Here is a 26,325-nt window from a genome sequence, read left to right on the forward strand (position 1 = left end):
GCATGTGAGCACAAGTCAGAATCCGTGAGATGGCTGTTGGGAATAACTTTTGAGGGCAGAATCTTGTCATACATTCTTATTTTCTGTATGAAATTTTATTCTGTGCTGTTAACATTTATAACTTCTTTTTGTTTTTGTCTCCAGTGTGAATGTCAGTTAAACTTAAAAACATACAGCTGAATCCTTTATAACACAAGAGAAAGTGAGTTACTTACTGTCTGAAGTCTACTAAAACCAGCTAAAACATGCTTTTGACATAATGGTGGAATGATTTCATAGGAAACAGAAACAGATTATAAAAATAATCTATTCCTAAATATCCAACATTTAAATGGAATATAAAGGGGCTACAAATAGAATCAGAATTACCACTTTTAATTAAATGCAAAGTGCCCAATATCCATGCCAAATAAAATACCTCAACCATTTAGAGTTAGTCTTATTATAGTAAAGCAACAAACATCATTAAATTAGAAATAATCAGCTTTTTTGATTTTTCTAATCACTGATTAGAAATAATCAGTGTTTTTCTTTATGTACCAGGTAATAAAAGGATTAAGTTAAATTGTTACTATTAATTATAGTCTCTTAGATTAATCTTACCTTGGCAATTAATATAAAATGGGAAGTTAAATTGTTACATAATTTATTTCATAAGTGCTCTGAAGGTATTCATGATAAATGCATGCCCATTTTTAACAAACTAAGGCTGTACTGAGAATTCATGTGTTATACAACATATTTCAAAATATGAAATGATGCTTTCTCCTAAAATACCTGCTTGCACAATTTAAACTATCAATACCTAAAATATATTGCACATGCACACCACTATCCCAATTCCATTTATTCTACAAGAATGTAAAAGGATTTCTTTACTCAAGCTAGGATGAAATGTATCCCCAGGACCTCCAGACTTTTCATTTAACAAGTTCACAATAGTACAGACAAATGTCACAACACTTACGAACGTAACATGTCCAATTCAGCCTTTCAGGCTGTTGAAGTCCAACAAAAAATTACTTCCTTTTTTACCTTCCAAGAAATTCAATCTCTCCTGTACCCTTCATATTTCATTCTTTCACTCAGCAATCATCTACTGTTTGCTTACACAAAATTACATCAGCAGCAGTCCTCCTTTTTAAGTATTTTCTACTTCATTAATACTTCATCTTTTTCCCAGCCTCCTATAAACTAGACTACTTCCAGAGTGTCCTACTTCCTACGCTACTTCTAGAGTATTCTTCTCTATGATATTTGTTGTCATGTTATAATTGTCAATGACATGGGAGAAAAAACCACAATAGAACAACAATTAAAAAAGCTGAATTGCTCTATGGATTTGAAGGCAAATTTCAAGTGTAGCCAGAGGAAAATTGCAACCCTGAAAACTCTGCAGTCTATTTTCCAACCTACTTCAGCAGTCAACTCTGCTTTAATAGTATTATGCTAACTAAAGCTCTCTTTCTTCCCCTTGGTCTTAGGAAAGCTAACTAAAATGGAGGATGTCCACTACAGGTAGAGTAATTTGAAGTTATTTGTAGCTTTTGCCATATCTGGATTATTAAAAAAAAGAAAACAGAAAGAGAATAATCTCATTATTCATCCAGCCTTTCAAAAGCATACAACAATTTATAAGTATATACGAATAAACACATCACACCAAAGCACATACACCAAGGATTAAACATCTCTGCAATTAATTAAAGGTTTAGAAGAAAATAAATAGAAATATATTGTCAAAGGGTTATAAATCTTTTCTCTACCATGCTGAGAGGTAGACAACTACCCACCAGTACTTCCTCATATAGTGAAAGCATTTGGGTGTGTAATTTCCACTGAATTTAACAGACACTAGTCTCCAACCTGTTAGGGTAGTTTGGACATTACAAAGTATGCCCCTGGATGACCAAAAGCCTGGCCATATGAACCCATCCATCTGACTGAGAGCCATCAAGAATTTTCATCTGCACAGCTCTACTAAAGCCAGTATAAATGCAATATACATCATGCATTTAATTGAAAACATTACATATATTTTTAATTAAGACAAAATGGGAAAAGAACAATATTATTTATTTAAAATGCTTAGAATAGAATATTTTGTGGAGACCATCTGTTTTTGGACTAAATAATTCAATATCCATCAAAGAAATTCTGGAGAGTGAAGAAAACTAAACACCAGCAAAGAAATTCTCTATATGTTCAGATATTTTCTAGCTACAAACAAAATAATATACCATACAATACATTCTAAATGACTGTATTTTAAGATATCACAAACAATATAGGTTTACCTCAGATTCTTACTCCTAGTGACCTGAAAGGTTTTCAAGAGTCTGTTCCTGCTATTCATCTTTAACTATAAATTTTCATCCTGCAAAATTTATTCAGCTTCAATTTGTCTTCTTCTTCCTTTTGTCTCCTTCATTTGAATTTTTTTTTGCTTCAATTATCTTACACATTAAAATTCTCTGTTCTTGTATGTCATGCAACATTGTAATCCCACAATCAGCATTTCTTTTTTATCATTCTAGCAAAGAACTCTACTTTTCTCTTTCCAAAATTTATATTCCACCACCCTGGTTGTGCATAAATAATCTAAATGTTTCTGTCTAGAACACATTTAAATGACAAACTTTATGTATAATGTGATGACTTTATGGTTAGTAGGGTTTTGCCTTAAACAAACACATGAAAACTTTCTCCAAAAAAATTTGACAAAATATAAGAAAGGAAAAAAAAACTTAAACCAAAAAATGGTAAATTAAAAACCTTCATATGCTGCTAACAAAGTGCCAGCCATGTAAATATTACAAGTAAATGTGAGGAAAAATGAGAAGCTTTAGATACTCAAAGGGAGATAAGTGAATGGTTAAAACCAATTGTAACATAAGATGGAACAAATACCTTAGAATAAACAGAAAAGGGCTGTAAAAATGTGGCCAAAGGGGCAAAAACTGCTAAAAGAACATGTTTTCAACATGACCAAATCAATCAATAAGAGAAAAAAATAAGTTGAATGAACAAAGAGGTGCTACAAGTAGGTTTAAAGACAGTGAAGGAGAAAAACAGGATGGACAAAAGGTATAAGAAAGAAAAGGAACAAGTGAAGGCACTGTGTCTAACAGCCCATCCTGGAAACACAATAATTAAATGTAGCAATAGACTAGTCAGTAGTCAAACAAATTTTAAACAAGAAGAATTATCAGACAGTATTATCAGAAGAAAAATTAATAATAAAGACATAAAGAAAGACTCAAGGAAAACAAGTGAGCTTGAAGATACCCTGAAAAATATATATATAAAAGTTTCAAATTAAGACTTGACAAAATGGGGAAGAAAAAGAAGACAGCAGCCCTAAGTCCTTTTGATTTGGCCAAAAATATTTAGTACAGCAAAAAGCTGTAAAGAAGATTTACCTTTTTTAAAATTCCTTTCTTACTGTTGTTGTTGTTGTTTTATTTTCAAAAATATTTTAGATTATTCTGAAATAATGTTAAGGAGACAAACTATAATTTCCATACTTTATGATCATATGTCAAGGGAAAATTTACAATACTAATTGTAAAACAAGAGCAAAAATATTTATTAGAAAGTGAAAAAAGTGCTTAAGCAATGACAAAGAGCATGTTGGGGAATTCTGACTAATATGCAGAAGGCAGTGACAGGTAGTCTCAATTGGGAGGTTTCATTCAGAAGACAACTGAAAGCTGATAACCCTGTGTTATTAAGCAAAATACTTTCATAAGGAAATCTCAGAGGGAAGGAGTGTCTAATTAAAGAGAGAGCTCAAGGTCCAGGAGCTGCTTAACAGTATCAATTATAATGTCACTAATAACCAATTAAGGTTTATGATTTTTCTAAATATTACTGGAGCCAAAGCAATATCAAATATTGTTTTTAAGAAGCCTCAAAGTTCTTTAAAAATAATTAATTCTGAAGGATTAACTACAAATTCCATTTAAAGGCAATAATGAAAGACACTGGAAGGCATTTGAGTTTATTTTAAACAATGTTGAAAGCAAGTGTATTCCACCAAAAAGAAGCCAATCAAGAATAAAAGCTTGAAGAAAAAGAAAAGGAAAGACCAACAGCAGAGGGGAAAACAAAGAAAACAAAATCAATTAAATTAAGAGGAGAAACAGGGATGACTAGAATAAAAGCTTGAAGAAAAAGAAAAGGGAAGACCAACAGCAGAGGGGAAAACAAAGAAAACAAAATCAATTAAATTAAGAGGAGAAAAGAGGGAAGACAAGAATGATCCTGTTTAAAATTAGTTATAAAAGTCAAGTTAATATATTTAAGTTACATACTAAAATAATGACTGATGCAAAAGAGTCAGTCAGAATACACTAACAAAAACCTAGATTTTTAAAAAGAATTTTTAAGACCCCTTTTAAAACTCTTGGCAAACTAACTGAAAAATCAGTGAAATTGTGGAAGTAAGAGAGACTGAATAAGCCAACTAGGTGTCTATATCTAAAACAGAGCTGAATCTCTGACAATATATTTACAAGTAAAGGTGCCTCTCCTGCAATTTGGAGAGATCTGAATTATGAAGCCCATACAGTGCTGTGAAGCCCTTCAAGGGTTTTCTAGCTCAGCTCCAAGTGCATTAGGAATTATTAGTTTGACAGAAAGGCACACTAATATCACTCCCACATAGATTGTATAGGTGCTAAAATACACAGTACTAGCCATGATAGTCTGGATAACATCACTCCATGCTTAAGAGGTAGAGGTCAATGATTTGTACTGGTTTGAGACCGGTTGCAAGTGGCATTCCTCAGGGTTTTACTCTGGGATTTAACTTGCTTATTGATGACCTGAAGGAGGAGACAAAATCCTTACCAATCTGACAATACTAAATTGAAGAATGCAGTCAATACATTTAACCACCATTGGTGGCAGCCTAGGGAAGCTGTTTAGAGGAATCTAAAAATGCTGGAGAATTAGGCCAACAGGCTGACGTGAAATTCAGCAAGAACACATGTAAAGTCCTGCACCTAGAGTGGACAAACACCTGAATTAGTACCAACCTGTCACTGCTCCACTCGATAGCAGCTCTGCTGAAAATGACCTGGGGCTCCTAAGCACAGCTGGCTAACAGGATACTGGGTTGTATTAGTATGAAACTAATAGAAGACTGAGGAAAAGAATGCCCCTTCATTCAGCACTTCTTAGACTACCTCTGTAATACTGTGTCTAATTTTGGATCCCTAATTGCTCAGCCTCATATGAGACATTGATCAACTGTGGCAAGCTTAGCAGGAGGTTCCCAAAATGTCAAGAGCCAGAGCTCTACTCCCAAGAAATTCTGAGGAAGTTGGGCTTGTTCAGCCTGGGAAAAAAGAAGGTTTGAGACGAATAAGTAGCAACCTTTCCGTAACTAAGAGGTGGCTACTGAGAAGGCTGAATCAGGCTCATTACTGAGGTCCACAGCTGGAAAATGAGTGACAACCACCTAAAGCAAAAGTTAGGGGGGATGGGATTTAAGTAGATATAGGAAAAATAATTAATTATGAGGAAAAAAATCTTGGGAATAGGTTGCAGAGATATGGTAGACAATTATAAGCAAAATTATCTGATTCATAATTGACCCTGTTTTGAGCATGAGGTTGAATAGATGACTTATCTTCCAACCTGGATCATTCTGCAGAGGAACTTTATCCCCAGAAAAAGTTACATGCAATGTAACCTGTTCAGAGAAGCAAAAAAAAATTTAGCTGAAATGACTGCAAAGTTTGCACAGGAATATCCTCTCACTTTTTTTTTTTTAATTTTTCTAAGAGTTCTTGAAGAGATGCTACAATTTCAGTAGGTTTTTAGGCCTCTTAAATGTCCAGATTTTAAAATGTATTCCTAATGCAGACAGCTATTTCCATACTCTTTCAACATGTGGCAATACTTTATTTCAAATATATTTACTTTTTTGAACAAAATCCTTAGGAATTTCTTACATGCCTTTTCTCATGCTCTACCATTTTCATTATGATACTCTTTGACATATCTAAATGGCATGATTTTGCATAAATGGAGAGCAACAGACAGTAAAACTGAATATATAAGTTTTTCCTTCTTTTTTTACCAACACAGACATGAGTAACCAGTTATAACTAGCATTCATTTTTCTGAAATGTAAAAAAATTTTGAATAAATCCATGAAAATAAGAAAAATATTCAAATTCACAAAGCCAGAAAAAATTCAGAGTTGGACAGGACCCACAAGGATCACCAAGTCCAACTCGAATGTTGGATACAGGAATTGAACTCATAACCTTACCATTCTTAGTACCATGCTCTAATCAATCAACCTAATCTCTCTTCCAAAAACGCATGAAACTTAGGAACCAGAAAATCTTTCCTCGTGTACCGTCAATTATTATGAAATTTCATTTCTTTGGGGTATGGTTTTGTTCCATACCATCATAGAATCCTTTGTGTCTTTGCAACTACATCAGCCATTTCCCTCAGGATTCTGGGACGCATCTCATAAGGTGGTATGGACTTACGCACATTCAGGTTCTTCAGGTGGACGTGGACCTGATTGTTACCTACAGAGAGGGACTTTGCTTGCCCAGTCCCCATCCCACTGTCCGTCCACTCCAGAAGCATGGGAAGAGAGGCTGTTATTGAAGACTGAGGCAAAAAAAGTTGTTGAGTATCTCAGCCTTCTCTTGCTCTGTTGTTACCAGTTTATCAGCATTGTTTATCAGGGGGTTTACACATTCTTTGACTTTCCTTTTCTGGTTAACATACCTGTAGGAACCCTTCCTGTTATTCTTTGTGTACCTTGCTCTGTTCCAGCTTCTCCTTGGCCTTCCTCACCCCATCCTTGCACGAGTGACCTTCACCTCTGTGCTCTTCTCAGGTTGCCTGTCCTTGTTTCCGCTGCCTGTGGATTTGCTTCTTTGCCTTTAGTTTGACCAGCAGGTCCCTACTCAGCCATGCCAGGCTTTTGCCTTCCTTGCCCAGTTTCATGCTCCTGGGCATTTCTACCTCTTGTGCTCTATGGAAGACTCTTAAAGACCTGCCAGCTCTGATCTGCTTCCCTGTCCCAGAGGTCAGTTTGCCAGGGGATCTTATTGACTATCTTCTTGAAGAGCTGGAAGTTTGCTTTCCTAAAGTTCAGGGGCCTAACTGTACTGTGTACCTGATCCATATCCCTCAGGACTGCAAATTCCATCACTGCATGATCACTGCCACTCAGGCTGCCTCCAACCTTCATGTCCCACTTAGCTTGTGACTGTTGGTAACCATCAAATCCAGGAACACATTCCCTCTGCTAGGGCTGTCTCTTACCTGGCTCAAAAAGTTATGCAGAACATGTTGCCTGGACGAGTTCTGTATTCTCCATCTTTGGAAGAAAATGAGGTGAAATTGGATAGTGCTTTGGGCAACCTAATCTAGTCAAACCCTGCACACAGGGATTGAACGAGGAGACCCTTAAATATCGCTTCTGACTTCAACCATTTTATGATTCTAAGGAAAACATAAGGAATAAAGGGGCCACTCAAATCTAAGACAGTGGCTGGTCAGCACATTTGCCTGGCAAAATGTTGTATCTGACCACCACAATCTGTCTTACTAAACACTAGTCTCAACTATTTGCTGTGTAAGTATGCTGTCTAACCTCTGTGTGTGTGTGTGTGCAAAATCTACTACAGAACACCAGGCTGAACTGAAGCCTCTGTTGGATGAGACATTCCAGAAGGATTACAGATCTGGGAGACCCATAGCTCTTATTTCCAGGAACTGTAAGACACTGAGACACGATTCTGGGCAGAATAATTTGTATAAAACCCATATGTTGTGAATGAGTCTGAAATGTGAGCAGTAACAAACTCTAGCCCTCATCAGCTGGCTATCCATGCGTTCATGTTTCTGTGTTTATGCTGGTGCTGATACAGAAACTGTTTTTTCTCTGTGTTATCTGTGTGTGTACTGCATGGTGTGTACTTCTGCCTGTGCAGGATGTATGCTTAGCTTCAACCACTGTCTGGACCCTGGGAGACAGAACCACAGTAACTTCTCATTTATGGTATCAGGACAGAAGCCTCCCTGAGACCTACAGTGCACCAAAGTTGGTACAAGCAGACTAAAGAAAAAGAAATCCTGCCAGCAACATGAAGTTCATAGGATCCAGCATCTCTAACACAATTTCTAAGGTTATCCTATCAATAAAAGCATTATAAGTAGCAATATCTGAAGTGATGACTAATCCAGCAATCACGAAATATGTAAATAAGTGCTTTTCTAGTTTAAAAATGGCTTGTAGTTAAAAATATTTCATTAGAGAATTTTCCCAAACTTATTCACATTTTTTCCACTGTACAGCACAAAATAAACTCTCACCACCACAGGCAATAAGAATTGATCAGGGGCAGGCTTATTGGATCTGATGTATGCTGACAAACATTTTGACTAGTTTTCTCTAAGACTTCAAACGCACTACACCACTGAAATAATTTGCTTTTTGACCACAGGCAAAAGAACTGCCTATTACTAAAGTGAACAACCTGTGCTTCTACCTCTGAGATCCTCATAATCATTCAAATTCACAGCACCACCCAGGGTCAAAATGTCCTAAGGAACCAATTCAGGAGAGCCAAAACTTAATTAGCTTTTTTTAAATAGCAGCTATTTTCATTTTACCTTCTGATATTAATATGCTCTTTCATTTGAAACTAATTAAACACATTGACTTCAGTTTGGTATCCTCCTCTCACAAAAAGACAGTTTAGTAAATGTGTTTGACTACTTCTGTAGCCTACATATACAGCTGATGCCCATGATCTTGACATCCTCTCCTAAAGCACTTGCCAAATTTTAAACAGTTACAGACAGTCTAAGCTCTACCTTTATCCCTACTCCTGGTATTTTCTTAGCTTCCCTCAGAAAGTGAATGAAAAATATGAGAGGCAATGACTTAATTAAATTCAAGCATCTGTTTCTTAAAATCTTGAGTCATATAGGTCTCCATTATTTCTTGTTCCTCAAACTAACAAATGAATCATGCAACAGCAGCAATAATTCCTTCCTTTTGTCAAATTGCTAATGATGGAAGAACTTGTAATATTTAACTCCATGTTTATTCAAAACCTTTGACTTGTGTAGTCTCCTCCACAGAATCTACTTTTTAATTTCACAATAAAGTATCAGATAGGTAAGTAGCAAGGAAATCTCCATTCTCTTGCAGATTCAGGTTCTTCCTGGTCTATACTAGTCAGATCAGTAAGTTCAAATGATTTAATATAATTTCATAGCTCTGAGCAGCCTAATCTAGTTGAAGATGTCCCTGCTCATTGCAGAGGGGTTAAACTAAATGTCCATTAAATTTCCCTTCGAACAGAAATTCTTCTAAAGTTCTTTTTTTTTTTTTTAACTCTATGAAAGCATGAGATATTATAGTCAAAATAATAACTATAAAGAGTACTTATTAAATGTTTCACATTACTCTAGGAAATAGCAAACTTTTAAAGATTTGTTATAGTTCTTAACAAATTATTTAAACACAGGAAGTAAAAATATTTGGTAATTTTTAAAAATTATTTTTCTATGTATTTCAGTCTTACACTGATTTCACATTTCAACTGATTTGTAGATACTGTTAAAAGAACCTCTTCCCTAGTTAAGATTGTCCAGTGTCACTTTCAAAATATTTTCCTAATAAAACAGCCACTTTAATGTGAACGTTATCTACAAATCTTAATTGCGTATAGTGCAATGAATGCCCAAGTTTCCAACCCAGTTTCTGTAAAATCAGTTGTCACTGAATGACTGCTCATATCCACTCAGAATGAATTATTGCTTTATAATGTAGATAGATATTTTTCCCTTGTGTGCAACACAATGTAGTGTATCTAAGTTACAAATAGGGGAGAGAGATCCATATTTTCTACTGCTGATTCAAAATTTGTATACTAGATGTCATTTTTTTAATTGCCTCAAGATGTTACACTGAACAGTCCTCTCAATTTTTATGAGCTACTAGCTAGCTCATACTTGTTTTCTTCCTTTTATTTAAAGCCAAAAGATTGATTCTTGATAATTTCATAGGAGAACAAGCCATCCACAATCTCTTCCCTACTTATTACATATGAAAAATAACAGACGCAAATTTCCTGTAGCATACATTATTGTTACTTACAGTAACAAGTAACTGTAACCAGTAACTACTACAAATAGAAGTTACAACTTTGATTCCCTTATTTAAAACAACAAAATCAACAAAGATCAGCATTTAAATTATACTTATATGGTTAATATATAAGCATAATGTAAGGACATATTCACACTTTTTAAATCTAGCAATCACTGACTTTAAGACTAGATACTAGAATAAAGTTTAGCACATACTTAGGCATGTAAGTGCCTATAAACTCAGAACTGGAGTGCCGTGGTGGCTGCATCATTTGCTCCATCAGCTTCTGTTCAGAGTAGAAATCAAGCACCACTATATTCAACATGAAATAGTCAAGTGTTCAAAAGATTCTGTGTACGCAAATGCACAAGCAGCGTTTCTGATGGAAAACCTTACTAAATATATTTCTCATTATCCGGAAATGGTATATTTCACATACACCAAAAAAATTGATGCTCTTTGGCTCAAGTGCCTTATGAACTATATGCAGCTTGGAAAAGCATTTTGGGCAATATGCAAGTATTTATTCCACATCATTTTATAATGATATAAATAATATAAATGATTGCTACATTTATATTAGCACTGAAAAAATAATAGCTCTTATAATTGCAATCAGTTAAGGTGCCATGCAACATCTTTTTTCCCCCCAAGATATTAATATCATATCATATCAGAAACTTTTTCTACAAGCAAGAGACAAAGAGCAGAAAAGGTAAAAATGGCCATATTAGAAATCAAGTAACTGTAATTACATTGAAGAATAGAGATTATAGAGATTTTTTTTTTAGATTACAGAGTTTGAAAAGGTTAGCAACACGATTTACAGTAATAACTACTTTAATTACTAGCCTAAAATTGATGCCTCAAAAAGCCTTACACTCTATACCACCTACAAGGATGCTACCTACAAAAATGGATTTAGCCTTTGAAAACTATTTCACTGAAATTTAACTTCACAACGTATGAATTCAGTGGTATCAGTTTAGCTATCAATATGCAAGCTAAGCAACACAGACACATTAAAAAATGAAGAAATTTCATTAAACTTTCTCAGACTATCAATTAAAATTAACTAATGCAGAAGAAGATATTACTTCAAAAAGAATGAGTCTCAAGCCCAGCAGTGTTTTATAAATCTCCCTCAATCTTTTCTCTCTTGTTCTGATAAACTGACATGCAATGGCTACATAAGACAACAGAGGTTTAGGAAAACTTTAAAAACCCTGGTGTTTACTACTATCAAAATGACATAAAAAGATGGTAATACTTGGTTTTTATCTTGGGAATGGGTCTTAATTATCCTTCTGCATCTTTAGCGTGTGTTTAATTTATTTATATTCACAAAATGACTACTTTAGTGCAGAGTGACTACATAAACACTACTCTTACCATTAAATCAAATTACTACCTTTTGTATAACAAGGAAAATCTAATTTCTAGCCAATCAGATCAAAATCTTTTAACTCACTTTTTTAAAGAAAAGCTCTTGCTAAGTAGTTATATTAATAAACAGCACATGCTAAACACCCCCATATTTACCACCTAGCATACATTTTATTTGTTCTTGCTTTCCTCTAAGGAATAGCATTTATGCTGTATTAAATGTATATTTATCAATTCCTCCTGTGTATGGTTAAGCACACAGACTCAGACACAGCTTCAACTTGACTGAGGAACCACGCAGGCATAACAGGTCTGCTACAGGCCACTTATTTACAGTTACCAGTATAGCTGCAGAATTTGTCCTGGAACAGAAGGCAGGAAGAATAAGCAAATAAAGACAGTATTTTATATCTGAGTAATTCTCCTCAGTATCAGTGATGCCCTGTATTCCAGAAGTTAAGAACAAATATGAAAAGACAAACTTAATTAATTAATTAATTATGGAGCTTAGAATTTTGAAGTTTTGGCTTTTGAAGTTCTCAGTTATCTTTCCTCTTGTGTTTCCAGATGCAGAAACCAGCATGATTCCATTACCTTCTGTGTAACAATCATTATTTTTTAACACTTCCCCAGAGAACATTTTTATTCATCTACTGACCAAATGAAATAGTTGCAGTTTTTTCATCTCTCTTCTCAAGAAAATCTCTCTCTGCATTCATCATTCTACCTGACTATATGGCAATAATAAATTTAATTAATTCACTTAGGAAGTCTTAGAGTAACTCAGCTGACTATTTCTTTATTCATCTGTTACTAATGAATTTTTACATTCCATTAGTCTGCCTATTCAGCTTGGCTGTTTTTCTGGAGTTCTTCCATCTTCCATGACACTTTCTTATTAAAATAATTTTATATTATATATAAATGTTTTCTCTTCTTCAATAGTGTCATTCCTAAACAGCCCAAATATTATAATAAGCTATTAATTTACATACTGAATTTCTATATTAAGTAAAAGATCTCTCAACCTTATTCATTCATTTATCTGATCTCTCCAGTCTAATCTTAGAACTACTATCCCAGTATATGAGTAACATCTGTACAAAACCAATAGTAATAGGGCAATTTTAATGGAGCCTGTCATATTTCCTGGGGAATAATTAAGGTGTCACTTGATCTTGAGAAAGTCTTACTGTAGCAATGAGTCTGGGTCTTTTCTTAAATAATGCAAAAATTTAGATCTGCTCTGCCTCTTCTGAGATAATAAAATCTGCATTATTTATTTTTTCTTCATTTGAACTGTTCTCATAATCTTTAAAATTTCATAGTTTTACATATTTGAAATGTTTGCATTCATACAATTGGTGCTGGCCTCCTAGCTGCATCTAGCAAAAGGCCAAATCTTGTTTTTCTGCTCCAACAACAACTGCAGTTATTCAAACAACCTGTTTGGCCCTTTTAACAAGGAAGGAAGTAGATTTAGAATATCAAAAGAAGAAAAGTTTATGAAAAAGAAACAGAAATTATGACAAAAACTATTCTGCAATAGTAACGTGAAATTAGTGTGCTGTGATCATAAACTGAAGCCATCACTATTGTTCTATTCTGTGACTCCTGGGCACAGCAATTTATAATACAAAATAAGATGTAGTGTTGTCATATACCAGTGTCATGATTAGAGCAATAAATTTTAGAACTGTAATTTATTTATATATCTCTTGTATTATATAGAACAGCTAAATGAGAAAAGGCATCTGACGAAGGAAATAAATCACATGTGAAATTCTTGTGAGAAAACAATCTGTTTCCATGAAGTATTTTATTACTAAGCAGACTGACCAACTAAAGAAGCAAAAGGTGACACCAGTTTACAGCTGTCCCATTTTGATTAAGCCAAAATATGCAAAAAACTTTCTGTATACTACTGAATTTCAACTGTTGTAGAAATTTTCTAGCTTAATTTCCTGCAAACTTTTCATGAATGACCTATTTTTCCTTTGGGATTATGTAGGGGTAAATTAACCTAAATATAAATAAATTCAATCACTAGCATGGATGCTGCCTTAGAGAAACAAAATAAATAATTTTTAATATAAATTTACTGGAAATTAATCACAGGATAATTTTGATTTGTAGACTCCTGTGGAATCATCCTGTTCTAATTAACTTCATAGCTTGACCAGACTTCTATTGGCCTTCCCTAGAACAACTCAAAAAAATTTATGAATTTATTGTATTACATGTTTTCTTTGAATTCTTTATGCCCATTTGTAAATTCTTCAGACTACCTTGGACCATCAGTCATGGCACTTTTCTGAATTGTACTAGCCTATACATTGTTTTTTTAATATATATATATTATTCTGAAGAAAATAATTGCTGACACGCTAAACTGCTAGTCAGTCACACTAATACATTTTTTCTGCACATGGATATGAAGCCTCTTTCTGTTTGAAAATACCAGAAAATTCAGAATTCAGCGTACATTTTACCAAAGTATATTGCTAGTTGCCAATGTTTATAGAAAGCAAAAAAGGATTTTTCTCCATGATACTGAGAACATAAAAATACTAGAAAGCATTGACTAACTCTTAAAAAGAGCAGAGGAAATATTTATTTAGTTATTTATTTATTTAGGTCATCAAGTTCTGAAAACTAATTAAGGTGGGTATTTTTATAATGAATCTCTCAACACTACCTTTATCAATGACCTGGACAAGGGGATCAAGTGCACCCGCAGTGAGTTTGCAGGTGACACCAAGATGGGTGGGAGCATTGATCTGCTGGAGGGTAGGAATGCTCTGCAGAGGGATCTGGACAGGCTGGATTGATGGGCAAAGGCCAAGTGCATGAGGTACGAGTACAATGCTGTGTCCTGCACCTGGGTCACAACAACTCCACGCAACGCTACAGGCTGGGGGCAGATGGCTGGAAAGCTGCCCAATGGAAAAGGATCTGGGAGTACTGATTGACAGCCAGCATGAGCCAGCAGCTGAATATGAGCCAGCTGTGCCAATGGCATCTGGCCTCAGCAATAGTGTGGCCAGCAGGAGCAGGGCAGTGATTGTCCCCCTGTACTCAGCACTGGTGAAGCCACACCTCCAGTGCTGTGTCCAGTTCTGGCCCCTTCACTACAAGAACGACATTGAGGTGCTGGAACGTGTCCAGAGAAGAGCAGCAAAAGTGATGAAGGGTCTGGAGTTCAAATCTTATGAAAAGCAGCTGAGGGTTATTTAGCATGGAAAAAAGGAGGCTCAGAACAGACTTTACAGCTCTGAAAGGAGGTTGCAGCAATGTGGGTGTTGGTCTCTTCTACCAAACAAGTGATAGGACAAGAGGAAGTGGTCTCAAGTAGCACCAGGAAAGGTTTAAACTGGGTATTAGGAAAACGTTTCTTTACTGAAAGGATTGTCAAGCATTGAAACTCAGCATAGTGGTTGAGTCACCATCCCTGAGGGTATGCAGAAGACACATGGATGTTACATTTAGAGTCATGCTTTAGTGTTGAACTTGTGCTGGGTTAATGGCTGGACTCCATGATCTAAAAGGTCATTTCCTACGTATATGATTGTATGATTCTATTTCAGGGAATGTTTTCTGTCTAGAAAAATATTTTAGCTAAATAGATTAAACAGTAGGTGTATTCTTGATACTAAATTAGGTAACCCTTCTCAGACAATAGTAATTAAAATACTAAAACCAACAGGATCTATATGTGCTCCACTTTAGCTTCATGTGAAGACAAATCAATAGAAACAAACACAGCAACATGGCAAATTTTTGGGGAGAGGGTGCAGGGGGGTAAATAAAACAAGCCAAATCTAAGGGATAACTTCCACATTTATGATAACCAGGATCCAAAAGTGCTGGGAATAATTCTTGAGGGACAAGCCTTTCTCAATCATAGTCAATTCTCAACTATCCATAAAAAAAAAAAAAAAAAAAAAAAAAAAAAAAAAAAAAAAAAAAAAAAAACAAAAAAAAAAACTCAGATAATCTATAATCTAATCTGGATAATCTGCTCAAATTCCCCACTCATTCATTCCAGCTTCCTCAAAAGAAAATCTAGGTATTAAAAAGGCCAGTGAACACAACCTGCAGAGAAAGGACACTAAGATACAAGAGGGGTAGGCATTTTTTCCTTTTGATTCCATGCCTAATGCAAGCATCCCATTTTCAGATCCAAGCAAAACTTTGAAATACTACGTACATGTTTTTTCAGCAGTGCATGTAAAATAATATTCCCCTGTAACTGAGTTGCTTCTTCATGGAATGAACTTGATGATTATCTTACAACAGTACTAATAGATTTTCAAAGTGATGCTAAATTACTGCCATAATCTAGTCTCACATCCTATAAATCACACAGCTTCAGTCCCTGAGCTCAAATTACTGTTGAACTATAGTGTATCGTTCAAACAGTATTGGGTTTTTTATTAAAAAATAAAATATGAAGAACCTTTTGTTTCAAGGTTCTAATGCAATGTCAAAAGGTCACAATAAAATAGGTGTTGTATTTTTAGTTTTATCGATTAATATAAGTTATAAATAAAAACAATGTAAATGACCTCCAAACAACATTTGCCACTATCTGTCACTTGAAACTCTGCAAAACTTCTCATTTAATAACTTTTTAAAAAATTAGAGATCATGACTTTTGAAAAACAAACTGAGATTTGTATCTAGGAGCGAGATTTAGAAAAAAGATCAACTAAAAATTAATTTATATTTCAACTGTCTAAAAGTATTACCTCCCCATATAAATAATTGCTTTCTGTTCTGATTTGTATCTAAGACATCACCTAAGACACCACATAAAACATTTAAAGACATTTTTCTTCCTTTTTAATTTAGTGGTCAGGCTCATAGAAAACCTTTATTAGATAACAGTTTTCTTGAAAGACTGACAAATAGAATCAAGGACATCCATTATCAACAGAAATACCCTTGCTTATTCCTGCCAGGCTTTTTTAATCTTTTTTGTCTCACTCATTTTACTTTCAAATGTTCTTTTCATCCAAGACTTCATTAAATTTGAGAGGATAAGGGGGGATAAAAAGTAAAAAATAAGAAAAATAAGATAAAGACTTTAGGATAACAAAATTAAGAGATGCTTACCTTCCTACACTTATAGTAAGAACTTTTTAATATATATCTCAAAAGCAAGTGAAAGGAGCTATTTCTGTACAAAATGACTCAGTTTCAGGATTCTGTCAGATAAAATGCTTTCTTCTCTTCCTTTTTCCTATACCTAAACTATTGGTCTTTCTCTTCAGCATTCTACACTCATTTAGCTGTAAGTCTAAATTCCCTACGGGTCCATTAAGTATGTTGCTAGGCAAACAGTCCAGTAGCAACTGTGAAACAGGAGGTTTGGATGGGAGCCAGTTTTATAGGTCACTACACTGTAAACCTTCACATCATTAGAGCAGAAACTAGTCTTGCAAACTGCAACCATTACTACTGATATTCCTTCTTTTCCCTGAAAAGGCAGTCATTCATACTACACCTTTTCAATAATGGGTATTTCCAAATCAAAGGCTTCGATGAGGATTGTATTTTTCTATATACTAGAAGGGTAAATTCTCTACTTATTTAATGTTTTAATGCTTCTTATCCCATGTTTAGAAGTAATAGTCATAGCTATTTTAGAGATATACAATTACCATGGGAAAAACCTTTATTTTACAAATTCAAAGAGTACATATATATAAAAGGGGACTTAACCTTAAGGAAGCAGTATATTTTTTTTCTTTTCTTTGTTGTAACAACTATAAGAAAAACTAGACTATTCACACAAAACTACCCAGCCATCATATCATCTGATTTAGGAAGGTTCCTTCTCTTTGACTAAAGTATTGTATCTTTGCTGTAATGTAGCATTATCTTGAAAATGAGCATATAAGCCCTTCAGTGTGATCTTTACATTAATTCAATCACAGAACTCTAGCTGAGAATAGCAAACTGCACAGTTCTGCTGATGTGACCACACTGCGTTACCCTGTGGAAGACCTGCTGCTCCAGTTAATAAGTTCAGAAATAAATGGAAGTGGAATGTTCCCGGCCTATGGTGGGGCAGTTTGAACTTGATGATCTCTAAAGACCCGTCCAACCCAAACCATTCTATGACTCTATGATTTTATGAAATAAATATGATCCCAGAAACAAGAGCATTTCCATATCATTGTTTTTACAGGCTGGAAACACAGCAGTGAAATCAGCACACAAAATTGCAAAATGAATGAAGATCCACAAGAAAATGCATAGCTTGGGCATGTACATGTTTGGATTTCTTTAGTTAGTAGTTTGACATTGGTGCACTTCTAAGCTGAAGAAAGAAAGTGAAGTAGAGCAAAATAAAAACATTTCCTCTGTGAATTTTATATACATAGGGATTGTTTTAAATTATATATTATTGGAATGATTAATAATGATAAAAAGTCATTGAGGAAGCAAAACACTCATGATATCAATTAGTTATTGAGTTTCTGTGTCCTTATTTGTTAATTGTAACTTTTATGGTAATAGAACTACACCAATAATCCCCAACCTTTATGCTTTCATGTGCAAGAAAATGAAAAATGGATTTAGGTATAAGAAATGGAAATGCACAAGCTGAAAGATCACCACTGCCAAAGGTATAGAGATTAAGCAGCGACAGTAATGCCAGAGATTTCTCATCACTATCAGGTGAAAGGAAAATAGTGACATTTTTCCAATTAAACCCTAGATAATCTTCTGTACCGCTTAATTTAATGATCCTTGCAGAAATTTTTCCATCTTAACACAATTCTCCATATATATTTACTTCTCCAGAAGTGCAAGAAATTTGAAGCAAAGAAACAGATTGTTATAACATTACTATATTCTTGAAAGAAGGTTTAGAATTTGTCTCCTTATCCAGTCAACTCCTGAACAAAAATGTCATCTGACAAAGCTACCAGCATTATTTAAAATCTCTGGTGTATATCTGTTTTGACTTGAACAAGTAAGATGGTAACTTACACTTCTAGTTTTACAATTTCTGTGTGTTATTTGGGCTATTTTGGAAACAAGATCAGCAGAATACTTCATGACCTCTCTCTGATTCTACTCAAGCAAATTCTTAAATCCATCTAATCTATGTACAAAATGCCAGAAAAGCTCATAAAAGAACCCCCCTTTTACAAAACCCTGAGTGCTTAAAAATATCCTGCTGGGACTAACAACCTGTTTTTCAAATGCTTTTAAAAACTTGGCATTATAATTTGTGTTCAAAAGATAAAGATTAAGTACCAGATACTACTAAATTCTGTGTTGATATATGCCTCAGAATAACTAGCAAATTGTTAAACTGAAGGGCAAAAACTAGTACCTCACATTTGCTAGTTTTATGGGAATTTTGTTAAGAAACTTGATTTACATGCTGAGATAAAAAGCAAGATGCCATTTGGCTCTAAATGTACACTTAAACAATACAACCATCAGACTGTTAGTGGTGCATTGCTTTTTTTTTTTTGTAGACAAATGTCTGGGCCCTGAGGCCACACAATGCTCTCAGTGTCCCTGCTTGACTTCTCAAGTTTTCCCTTTACTCAGTCCCAGCCTCATTTTACTGCAGTCCCTGCCCCAGCCATGCCGGTGATACATGTCCCATGCCCTCTCAAAGCACAGACTGTGGACACTCACTGTAGACTGTGGGCATTCCCACTCCAGACCTGTCTCTGGTTCCATCAGCTTTTGCTGCTGACAGGACTCTGTGATGGGCCCTGGCCCTGGCTCATCACTTGCCATGTTGGTGCTGTCGAGAGACCGTGACACGTGATCTTGGCTCTGCCCCCATGTTCGCACCTCCCAGTGAGGGCACGGGGTGCTCTTAGCTTGTCCCCCTCAAAAATCTGCTCTGTTCTCGCTTCTCCTTGAAGGGAGATACAGGATACAGGAACGTGCTTGTGTTAATTCATTGTCTTACAGAGATGATGAAGGTTTTGCTCTTAAACCTAGACATGGAGTAGGTCATCTCTGGACCAGTGGAACCAGAGAAAGTTCATATGCAAACAGCAAACAGGTGCCTGTCTAGAACTGAACCAGATGTTGCTTTCCTATTCGTGCATTTAAGCACAGAAATATCTTCTTAAACTTGGTCATCAATGTTTTGTTAATGCATATTTTTAACTGACAAAATAATATTAAACAATCTATTTGGCTGTTTTCTTGACAATTTTTTTAAGTTCACAGAGATACTTTCTTGTTTCATTAATATTCTTGTCTCTACTTTTCCTGAATTAAGAAAACCAAACAAAAACAAAAATTCATAAACATGAATTCATGAACAGAAGTTTGAAGATGTACTGAGGCAGTCCATTTAATCAGAATGTGAATAGCCTGAGAAATCTATGAATTATACCCTTGTTGAAAACAATAGCAATGAATAAGTAATTAACTCCTTTCTTTAGATACACAGCCTACTTTTTTGGTACATATTTAGTATGGATAAATGAAACTTGTAACATTAATTTTCTGCAAGTAATTTTCTTCTGACAGTGCCTAAAATAGTTCTAAATGTGCTCAGTTGCTGAGATAGCATAGTCATGTTAGCACAGCCACTGCATAATGTACTTTAGACCACTAGCTATAACATATTTTTGAAGATAGTGGTATATTTAGAAATTATTTTTGATAAGCAATATGAACCTAAAGAAACTAAGTTGCCTCAAAGAGGCAGTCCCATTTTGGAACCCAAGAAGACAGGAAGGAATATGATTTGGATTCATATTAAAAAAAACCAATATTTTTTCTAGACAAAAAGGTTAAAAAGTAAAATATAATTTAATAAAGCAAAATACATGAGAATCTTTACATGTTGCAGCACTAACAGGAGTCCGCTGATACTGTCTAGGGTATGCTGCCTAAATCAGTAGAATTTAGAGGAAAAACAGCTTTATAACAGTCAAACACACTCACCTAATCAATATGAAAAGTAATTGAATTACTATGTAGCTCAGATTTCTCAAATGGTCTTTGTGAAAGTTTAAAATCATTATACACTTTCAATCAAAGCACAATTTATTATTAAAAAAACAGATGGGAATACTGAAAATACATTCAAACAAAAACAACACACTCAAAATATCTGAATGAAATACAAGTTTTATGCAACACAATTACATCAATGGCCTTAGATCTTTAAAAAACTTCATAAAGATGCTACAAAAAATTTAATGGAAATTTAAAGACAAGGAATCTATACTACATTCTCTTTTGTTGGAAAATATGAACTACATTAACACTGTGCTTCATGTTCTAAAGAATATAACAGCCTCTCTTCCTTAATCACATTTTTTGACATTTCCTCCGTCAATCATAATCAAATCAAGAAAAAACAATTATTTGATTACTGTGTCTGCACAACAAAGTAGCAAACTTCACTACATAAACACTACTCACTGCTGACTGAACAGTTAAATTTTATCTTGCTCCTCTTCATAACAGGCCAAATGAAAATCTTAACCTAACAAATGTTGGCCATGCATCCATGAGAGGATAAACCCACCTCAGAGTGCTTTTGCTTATAGATGCAGCTCTAAAAAACAGAGAAATTAAGCTAACAGTTGGAGACTTGCAACCATGTTTTATAAGCATAAATTAGATTTTTAAAAAATTATATATGCTACATGATATTATAAAGAGGGCATATCAGACAGAAGTTATTTTTAATCTGTGGTGATTAAAATAACTTGTTTTCATTTTGGGGCATATTTGGTGTTTTATTTTATAGAAGATAATTTTTATGTTTATCAATTTCCATAGTTAGTAAAATGAAAACATAGCAAACATATTTATTCCTAAAGCCTTGAGGTCTTCCTGACTTTGCCAGCTGCAAGAGAAACTCACTCCAGGCGAAAAGCTGAAGTGCTTTTAAATGTAAAATGTGCTCGCTTTCACATGAGCAAGCAGCCTGCAGGTATAAAATGCCTGCCACAGATTCAAAAGATAATGGTGGGATTTCAAGCTCTCTTTACAGAATATTTGTAACTAAATTTGTTGATCAGAGGACCACTGAATATAATAACAAACAGTACTATAATATGCAATAGGCACAGATATGAGATCTGACAACAGGATGCCATTTTCTTGCTTACATTTTTTTAAATTAAAAAATGTAACCTTTTCCTCTCATAGCTGACCTATGTTGGATAATTTCTATTTAGTGAAAATGCAGAAAAAGGGGTGGGGAAATGACAGAATAATGATATCACATGGCTTAAAGCATGCTTTTGGCCTGAAAGCATTAGGATATCTTACAAGAGTTGCCACCCTCACCAAGCACTGCTGGCTTGGACGGAGTGGTTCTGAAAGCTGTTACCATGTAGATTTCAGCCTACATAAAAGCAGACTGAGTGGCACCATATCTGAGGAGACAGAATAGATAAAAGCCTAAAAGGCTTCTAACTTAGTTAAGAATCTCTAAAAAGATCTAATCTTTCTAGTAAACAAATGGAGGCAGAGAGGTAGCAGAGAGAATGTACAGCCATTAAATACTGACAGACGCTCCTGAGTTTCTATGTTCAAGACTTCAACATCACATGATACTTAATTTCGAGTTCTGCATCACTGAAAGACTTTAGTCTATAAAAGTGTAAGAAAAACCTCTATGTCATTAAAAGCTCTTTTAATTGTCAGTGTACCACAGACATTTTTAATATACACATCCATAGATGTGTATAGATTGCATAGATGTTTCATAGATTTCACCTACCTGAAGGACTTTGGTTTTATCTTAAGCTCCAGGAAGAAGGTACTCCAAGGTTTTCACAAGCATTCATTATTCTTATTCAAACTTCAGACTTCTTCATTTTTTAAGTTGTATTTTTAACTTATATATAGTTAGTTGAAGGAAAGAAGAGCCTTTGGTATTTATGGCATCATATTATTTTTGTTCACTAATACTGCGAGAGACACCAGGAACTAGTAGCTATGGTTGCAAATCAGAATGTTCCAAGAATCAATTCATTGCATAAGTCCTGTTAAATGCAAATGCTAGAACTATTTCACCTATAGTTTCTTGTCTTTTTTATTTAGCAGATATGAAAAAAATCAAGAAACCCTAATCACTGCCAGAAAATTACCAAGTAATTAATCATTAATAAATCCAAGCATTTATATAATTCCTTTAAAACTGGATAAAGAATGAAAACACACATTAAAAAAAAAATAGTCCACAAGTAAATTGTTAAAAATATTTAAAGAAGTTTTAAATTTAATTAACAGTTTGGAATATATGCCTTTATTCCTGAATATTAAATATTCTCCTACTCATTTTTCAGACCTAATGTTGTATTGCTCTGGGGAATGGTTTTCCCCCCCACAGAGACCCCTGTAGCTGTAACCATGTTAGTCTGACCCTTCCTTCCTTTCTGGACCCAATTGGCTGAGAGCCAACTGTCCCTTCCTGAACAGGAGGGTAGAAAAAGCCATGCTCCTCCATTGTTCACTCTCTTGACCATGCTCTTTCCTCTCTTGTCCACTCTCTTTCCCTCTTCCTCCTATGGAATAAACGTTTTTGACCACATCAGGGTAAGAGCCTCTTTTGGAATCTTTTGCCTTAACCCTGTAATATTTTCCCCCAAAGCTCTCTCAGATCTAGGCTAGCCTTGTAAGTCCAGAGGGCTGTGGGAGAAAGTATTAACAACCTAATGCTGGGAAACATCAATAAGTAATGACTCCCCCAGGTAGAAATAAGCTACATGTGTGAGTGTGTGGTTCACTACACTAAAATCTCAGGGTTACTTACATATGACTGAAGCATGAATTCCAAAGAAGATGAAATGTCTTTCACTATTGATGAGAAGGATAGCATGCAATTTTATTCAGGGTCCTCTCTATGCACTTTTACTATTCAAGCAGTATATTTAATCCTTGCATGCTTCAAGAAGTCCAAGACACACAGCTGGAAACTAAGCAGCTAGACAGAAACAGTAAAATACCAAAGGTAGACTCAGGTTAGGTCATAATCTTCTATAGGAGATCTTTACAATATGTAAGAAAAATAAAATCTACTAGGTCAACATTTTTCACTGACTTCAGTGGGACAGCATTTCATCCTGAAAAATTAACATTAGAGGAATATACAGTTCACTGGTTAGGTAGCCCAAGTTCTATACAGAGATCAATTCCCCTTTGGCTACCATTCCCTGTTAGACATGCCTCCTAGCCAAGCCATCAGTAAAAATGTATGAAATACTTTATTTACTCTGCCCAAGCTGCCAAACTGCATATCTTTTCCCAAACCTGCCCTAATTGGCATCATCTTTCTAAAAGAGCCAATCCACACCACACCAAATAAATTTAAATTTGTATTTTAAAACTGATCTCACACACCCCTTAGATCATTACAAAAAAAAAAAAAAAAAAACCACACTGAGTATTTCTTCATTAGAGACCACAAAATTTATTCTGATCTAAATGAAAGTATGGAAGAAGTAAAATAGGAATATGTCTACTAAGAGTGAAATTTGTATGACTTAAGGTAGCAGTAAATTATCCACATAGCCATGGAAAACATTGTCCTGGCAAACTTAAAATTGAGGGATTTAATTCATTCCAAATAAGGATACACAGTTGCTATGTTGTCAATAAATTCTAAGGGAATCTGAGTGGAGCTGTGTATTTTCCCAGAGTTATTTTTAGCCATCATCAAAAAAGGCCATTACTTAGACTGTCAGGCTAGTAAAGGCAACAAAACATGGAGGAGGAGAGCATGGAAACATCACCCTCCCTAACATGAGCCCTGCGCTGTGTAATGAAATAGTCTGGCACATCATGGGGCCAGGCTTTTGTGGTTGTTTTCCTCTAGTCTATCCATAGTCCATGCAGAGAGATGCTGAGCAGTCTGTGAGTTGCCTGGTGATCATGGACAAAGTGAAGCACCTCTTTAAGTTCTTTTCTTATCAATGTCCCTACATTGTGCAAAGGTGTGGGGTACAAACATCTGACATTTGCAGAGGCTGGGATACTGGCAAGAACAGCTGGCTTGTTGCTGGGGCAGTGAGTTCACATAAAAGATGCCATAGTGCCAGTGGGTAGGAGAGGGAGGACAGGGAACAGCAGCTGTTCTGCTTCAGCAAAATTTTACAATTCATTAGATGAATGCAAAAAGAAAGCATTTTATCTTTGCTCTCAAGGGGGCAAAAGTCAATTCTTCCAACACTGCTGAGCAGCTCTAAGATGTGGCATACCTAAACTAATGAAGTCAAGAAAACTGTTGCATTTTTTAAAAACCACATTATCTACACTTAGTTAGTGATACTTTGTATCACTTCATAATTAGAGACCTATAAAATCTCCATTAAATTCACACCAGTAAACATTTCTTTGAACTGAGGGAAATAAAGCTTTTTGATGTATGGTATTCTCAGCATTTATCACAAATATTAGAAAGATATTCAGTAAATTAGATTACAAAAGAGTAGTAATTCCACAAGAATCAAAGTAAGAGGGTGTTTAATTGCCTCAGACCAATAAAGGAAAAATGATGGCAGAATCAATTAAAAATATATTAAACAAATGTATTTAAGGTATTTAGGGCAGCAACCCACCTTCATTTTAGTGTATATTGCCTTGGGCTTTATAAGCTTGCTAGTTTTACATCAGATATAGTGAGATATAAAGAGAGAAACTACAGTCATTGACCTATGGATACCAATATAGGCTAGAAAATAAAACCAGCAAAAAACAAAAAACCCATAAAGTATATTATACACTTTTTGGAGGGGATAGAATTTTTCTTTAGAATCTCTTTACACCTTTTGTCTAACCACAAAACATTGACTTTAAGAAAGTCTTCTCTAAATAAGAAGCACCAAAATGCCTGTTCCCTAAAGCAATGAATATTTAAAATGTTCCTGGAAGGTCCTGATCAATGACAGGGATCATTTGCAAGTGTCACATCTTTCCCAGTCTCTTCTGCATTACAGACTATGGAACCTTATCTTTTAATTGCTCTGTGCTGAAAAAAGGCCTTATGACAAGCACAATGATCCATTCAGAGTGCGCTAGCTATAAAATAGTAAGAACAAAGAGGACTGGAGGACTTAGGAAACCTGAATTGTTTTTTTTCTTTTTTTCTTTTTTTTTTTTTTTTTGTGATTGGGGCACAGAAAACCTTTGGTTTTGCATTTTTCTTGAACAGACAGAGACAGATGTTTTAATTTCCTGGAGGATGTTAAGTCCATTAACTCATCTTCATTGTACCACAGTCACAAGCTACAGAATTTAAAATTCTGGCAGATCTTTCCCTGATATGCTCTCTCCCTTAAAATATTCAAGACATACAAGATGGAACATTAAGAGTTAGTGCAAAGGGAATACCTGGAATCAAAAGGCTCCTCACATACATTTTCACGGTATCAACAACAGATGGCAACATCTAGTTTCCAAATTCTCATTTATATGAAATTTGAGGAGTTATTTTACTCTTTTTTTAAGCAAAATAACATGACATTTAAAAATCAAAGCAAAAATCATAGATAAAGATATTATTTGCAAATGTATGAAGATACATAATTATTTACAGAAGCACATATGCATTCAATCAGTAAAGGTCCCGTGACTTTATCCAGTAACAATATATCTGTAAAATCATGATATTGAACACTGAATGCACAACCTTCACAAGGAAGTATTTACAAACAATTTAGTTACGTTGTTTTTATTAAATGCGTGGAGGGAAAAAACAGTCAGTTAAACAACTGGTATATTTCAGAAGCTGGAAAAGAGGACGTATTTGAGAGAGACACAAGTATAAATGCAAA

At 34.8% G+C, this 26,325-nt stretch overlaps 1 protein-coding gene across 13 annotated transcripts in view; it reads right to left on the reverse strand.

Annotated features, from left to right (window-relative positions):
* Positions 1-26,325, reverse strand: part of IMMP2L (inner mitochondrial membrane peptidase subunit 2) — a 419,891-nt gene that overhangs the window by 252,925 nt on the left and 140,641 nt on the right. For 2 of the 13 annotated variants that reach the window (XR_008437035.1, XR_008437036.1), the window contains exons 6-8: positions 23,307-23,477; positions 22,272-22,487; positions 20,960-21,095 (exon numbers count right to left, since the gene is read on the reverse strand). The exons of 6 other annotated variants lie outside the window; for them this stretch is intronic. The gene's annotated coding sequence lies outside the window, so the exon portion shown is untranslated. Of the gene's footprint in view, positions 1-20,959; positions 21,096-21,850; positions 21,925-22,271; positions 22,537-23,306; positions 23,478-26,325 lie in introns of those variants that run through there. 5 more of the 13 variants (XR_008437037.1, XR_008437034.1, XR_008437039.1 and 2 more) reach the window with 4 other exon arrangements.

This window comes from Vidua macroura, chromosome 5 (genome assembly GCF_024509145.1).
Source record: "Vidua macroura isolate BioBank_ID:100142 chromosome 5, ASM2450914v1, whole genome shotgun sequence".
Classification (NCBI taxonomy): Eukaryota; Metazoa; Chordata; class Aves; order Passeriformes; family Viduidae; genus Vidua; species Vidua macroura.